This window comes from Amphiprion ocellaris, chromosome 18 (genome assembly GCF_022539595.1).
Source record: "Amphiprion ocellaris isolate individual 3 ecotype Okinawa chromosome 18, ASM2253959v1, whole genome shotgun sequence".
Lineage (NCBI taxonomy): Eukaryota > Metazoa > Chordata > Actinopteri > Pomacentridae > Amphiprion > Amphiprion ocellaris.
The window spans coordinates 14,835,118-14,841,117 of record NC_072783.1 but is presented as its reverse complement, the minus strand read 5'-3'; positions in this window follow the sequence as shown (position 1 = coordinate 14,841,117).

Here is a 6,000-nt window from a genome sequence, read left to right as displayed (position 1 = left end):
GTCATCTTATCACATGGGAAAGAATTATGTTTACAGCATCTATTAAAGCAAAAAACTAGCTGTTTCTTAAGTGATCTTCATACTTTATGAACTACACAACACAAAATGCAGGATATTACTGTGCCGTTCAGTCAGGGTCATTTGATCTGAACCCAGAATAGAGCTGATGAAAAACACTGCAGACTAATTCATCTCTGTCTCTGGGTTTATTGAAAGATTCATATCTGCTGACCCCTAGTTCATTCATCCAAGATACATAAAAGAATGTGCATGCTCAGAGTGTATATGTGTGTATCTGTGTTTGCATCTTTAGTCTCTGTATGTTTTTCTGTTTGCTTGTGCAAGATAGTAAAATCAGATGTCTCACAAAGCCCTCAAGCAATTAAGTTTATACCTCTGCAAACAATCTGGACCTGAGCTAGAATGACCCTTGCGTTTCCTCTCTCTAATTGTCTGATATCACTCTGCACCAGCTTCAAACACTGGATCCATATGGTTGACTAATAAGCTCAGGCTTTTGGCTTTAAGGTGCAAAAATCAAGTCTTCTTCAATTAACTGGAACGTGGCCATTCCCCTGTTGCACCCTCACCCAGCTCCCTGCTGGGATTGGCAGAACTGTTGGTGCTTTGTGGGATTCACATTAAGTGTGTGAACATTCTTGTCATGCTATTCTGGTGTATTTATTGGCTGCTTGATTACATGCGTGTTTACTTGGCAGTTTGTTGCCCTGTTGGAGAGACTGTGTCCAAGCATCATGATCCACGGGGATTACTGGAGCTTTCAGGGCTTGAACTTTGTTGCTTTGATGCACTGTCAGTCAAATATGGAGGCTGTTTTTCAAATGACATGACACCACTGCTGATGTTGAAAGTGATGAAAGATAACGTTGTTGAACATGATGATGTGTTCAATAACACAGGATACAGTAGTTGTGTGTATGTTCATTAATAAATCTAATAGACATTTATCTTTGAGCATGTTTATGATAAAATACAGTCCATGACCTCTTTATTAGAAATCAATGTGAGATCTAATGCAATTTAGTTCAATAGCTCTACCATCATTTCTACCTTTACAAAGCACAAAGCCTTCAGTTTTAATATTGGTTAAAAAAAAATTGTAAATTCAAACATATGTTTAATGCTGAGCTCATAGTCCCAAATAAGAATAAAAAAAACCCCACAAAAGCTGAATTTCTTTGACATTTTTTCAAGTGCCCGCACGTTACCAATAAATGGAAGAAAAAAAAAATTGGCCTCCACATGCTATCGATAGGCTGTTGGCTATTTTTACACTAAAGGATTTTTACTGGATCTTGTGCAAACAGATTATTTTTTTAATGAGATGTGCAGAAATAAAGTGATTTTGATTAAATAGCATATTTCTAAGGTTATTTTTGGTTATTTTTCCTGATGGAACTGCATAATTTTTGGTCAAAGATCAGCAGAAATTTGAAAATCTGAGCATTCTTTTTGTTTTTACAGATTCTCATTTTAATGTAATTTTGAATTTTGATTGTTTGTTTTAAAGAAAACATGCATTCCAAACCAGCTGATGAGTTTTTGGGTTCTTTATTGCAGAACATTTGAAGTGGATTGCACTACATTGCACTGATGCACCTAAACAAGTTGCCACTTTTACAGGTCGAGGGTGCTGGACTGTGGCTGGAAGCAGGAATGATGTGTGACAGCTAATGAACAGGTAGGACTTCTTCTCTTTCAGCCTCATATTTATTCAATACACCAGCTGCCTTAGTGTTGTTTATGTGTGTATTATTACACTTCTTAAAGCTGTGAATGTTTCAGTGATTTTAACAGCTTACAGTTTCCATAAATAAGAAATGGAAAAGTCTTAAATTATTCTGAACCTTTGACATCTTCACAATTAAAGTGACTGTATCAGCCACTGTGATTAACAGTTATTGTAACAATATTATAACACTAAAATAATTCATAGAAAATAGGAGATGGGCAGAAGAAACAGGAGTTGAATAGTGTCATCAAAAACAGTAACTACAGGTAAGGAATGAGAATGACTTACCTTGAATAAATTCACCAATACTGTCTTGTTCAGTGTTGCTATTACATGCATAGGTGAACAGTAAAGGTAATGGAGCTTGAAAATTGTTAATAAATTATGCACTTTATTTGTATTTTTCAGACCTTATCTCTTCCATCCAGATCAAAACCGATACTTTTATTAAATCAGAAAATAAAGCAATGGAAATTTTTAGGATGAATTTGAACTTTTTTCGCCAATGGAAAGCATGACACTTATGATGCAGTGTGCTGTATTAGGTAATGTGTGTAAAGAGTAGTTGGACTGGGCAGCAGTGCAAACCAAATATAAAAAGACATTGGAAAAAGTGGCAATATTTTTAGTTTTTTACACAAGAAAATAGTAAGGACTAGATAGGAGGAAGATATGTAAAGGAATGGAGAAGGAGAAGACAATAGGAAGGAGAGACAGAGAAGAACAAAGCCACAGTATGAAGGGACAGAGGATGCATTTACCTACACTTTCATTTAAAAGTTTGGGGTCACCCAGGCAATTTCATGTTTACCATGAAAACTCACACTTTTATTCACGTGCTTACATAATTGCACAAGGGTTTTCTAATCATCAATTAGCCTTTCAGCACCATTAGCTTATACCATGTACCATTAGAACACAGGGGTGATGGTTGCTGGAAATGTTCCTCTGTACCCCTATGGAGATATTCCATTAAACATCAGTCATTTCCAGCTAGAATAGTCATTTACCACATTAACAATGTGGTAGATTGGATTTCTGATTCATTTAATGTTATCTTCATTGAGATAAACTGCTTTTCTTTCAAAAATAAGGACATTTTTAAGTGACCCCAAACTTTTGAAAGGTAGAATAGTAGAGGTAGAATAGTATTTCTATTTGGGGGCCCTCACGTACTGTCTTCCAATGCCACTCTGCCAAAACCTTCCTACCCTCTCAGTCATGTAGCAAAACCTCAGAGGAACAGTAAAATCTATACAACAGTAAGTTGTATCGGTGTAAATCCTGGATTTATACAAGGGAATGCTGGAGTCACAAACTGGGCTGGTTGCAGACAGACATGTTTTAACTCTGCATCTCTCTAGTCTGAATTTTTTGTAATTAAATCAAACAAGACATAATCCGTGGCAGTTATTGTATGCAATACCTCACTGCTGTGCATGAAAATTATTTGCAAATGATGCCGGCATCCAGGCAAAACAGTCCAATGAGCACTTTTGCTTTTCTACAGAAATAGTTTGAGACAGATGTGATTTTAAATTGAAAGTACAGACAGCAGATGATTGACAGTGTTAAGATTTTGGTCAAATTTCTTCTTATTTACCAAAACTTGTTGTGTGACACAGAACCACCCGTCTGCCTTCAGTTACTGCATATTGATGTTTTATTACTCACTGTGCTTTAATGTTCTTATTTCATATACTTAAACCCTCCAGTGAGATTAGAACTCTCAGTGGAAACAATTTTATTGCCCTCAGATTATCTTGTTGTTCCATAGACGCCACTATACATTTTTACCATAGTAGTTTTCTCATCTGAGTAATACAGAAAAAGCCCTAGCACTCATATAATGTCTCAGAATGATAATTTTATGGTCGGTCTGTGGGGATTTGAACATTACAGGCCCTCATGAAAAGTGACTATGTACTTTTTTCCACCCCATAAATGATTCACCTTCCAAGAATACCATAGTACATATCAATCTGCAGGGGCTGTTCTGTTTAGTTTGACTCTCAGTAGCAGCTTTGCAGACCTACTGTGTGCGTTACCTGCTCGATGGTGTGTCTTTTTTCTGTGTGAGAGGGACTTTGTCGTTATGACATTTATTACAGCCTGTCACAGCGAGGCTCGTGGGGCCTTTTTACTGTCAGCAGCCGAGGGCTCGATTCCAAACAACCCTGTGTGTCAGGAGACCTGCAACATCAAACTAGTGTCACTCAAACATCCCTCTGGTTTTTGTACATGTATTTTATGTTGCTGTTTTTTCTATCCATTTTCCTGGAAAGATGCCATGCAGATAAGCAGTATGAGAACCCTTAATGCAGATACACACACATAGTACACACCCTTCATGACCACCCAATCTTACTCATCTCATGACATCTTGATGTTGTCAGTTTAGAGGTACTTGGTATCTCATGCCAGTAGAAGGATTAATGCCTTTTACTGACAGCAGATCCTTTAACAACTTCCTCCAGGTCAAGGGTGAGCACTGAGATCAAACAGAGGTCACACTGCTGTTCCCAGACCTACACACCATATCGTACAGCTCCATCGTGAGAGAGTTTTTTGAGTAACACATTTGAAAAATGGCTGGTAGTTGCCATAAGATCACAGCATCTTCGAACTTTCGTGCAGATTATCACTTGAAGATATGTCTGCGTTCTTTAATTCCTCTGCTCTTGGTGAATTGCTTGACCTTTGATGGAAGTAAGGTCTTAGCTGTCAGTGATGCCCATATGCACAGCACTTTGTATCAGTGTGGAATGAGTTGAAGGGATCAGAGAAATGACTGAGAGGTAGGCAGCGGGTTTTAGGATGACTTAGGAATCTACCAACTTCTTTTCCAGTTAAAATTTGCCCACAAAAGGTCCATATATGGAAGCTTCAACTGCTTCTTCCACCCACAGATCTAATGGTGTTCATACATCAGAAATACTCATTAGCCATACCTCATTCATTAATTCTGAAAGCAATCCCTATTTTTAGCTTTATTATGGGAAAGCATTCACCCCTTTGCATTACTGTAGGGTGACTATTTTTTTTTTTTTTTAAGTTTTATTAGATTATTATTAGACTGCACTGTATTGAACTGAATATGAGACAATATTTCATTCTCAAAATTAGGTCTAAGAGATGATACCTGTAACAGGTTTGGAGCCTCTAGAATGTCGAAAAAGGAAAATCAAAATGTTTTTTTCTTCTTGAAAAAGAGTGGGGTTGTCTTATAATTAAGGCCATCCTATATTTAGGCTGGTCCAGAAATATATAAACTTTGAAATAAAAGAGATTGAGTGGTAGGGGTTAATACCGTTCCCGTTTTAAAATGAAGCTCTGGAAAATGTTTGTTCAGGGAAAATGTATGTATGATAAGTTGCAGACATGCTCAGATGTTTGGTTTTTTTACAGTATCCATGATAGGCAAAGCATTAACTCCAGTCATAATGTATGGTAAACAGTGATAGAGGAAGTATTCCCATTCTTTATTTAAGCAGAAGTACTAATGCCACATGTATATAAAAAAGCGATTTTGATGAAATAGCAGCATTTAAAGCTTAAATATGCTTAATGTTTGTGACAGAATGGCATGCAACAGATGAGTAGCTAAAGGACTGTTGGGGAGCGGAAAATCTGATTAATCTGTTTTTTACAGATTCGGGCTCGGATAAATGGTATCATTTTGACATTTTAAAAAAAATAAAGATAACATGCCTCTCAAACACAATTGAACTCACAGTTAGGTAGTTTAATTGATTACAGGACATATTTTCAACAATTTTTGAAGTTCTTCATAATGTTTGTGTTAAAAAAATGGTAATTTGTAAAGTAATTAATTGTTAAAAATGTCAGATAAATGTAGTAAAGTAAAAGGTACATCATTTTACTGAAGCAAAATGATCTAAAAGAAGTACTTACATACGCACTGTTAGTTACATTCCACCCCTGCTGGTAAATCACAATTTCAAACCTGACTCTGTGACCTATGAATTATTTCAAAAGAAAAGACAAGATGCAAGATGTACCTAGTCATAAAGGAGCAGAGTAATGAAGTTCAGGTGGTAGGATAAAGCCCTGCTTCTTGTACCGCCTCTAGGCTGTGGAAGAAAACAGAGACGGGAGGCTGAGTGGAGAACAAAGTTTTTCGGTTTAGTGCCCGTAAATTCCCTGCTGAAAGAAAAAGTCATACAGAAGTTCAGCTTAGTCAGAGCGAGGCTGTGTGTGGAGATAAGTCTCTGTGCTGGCAGCTC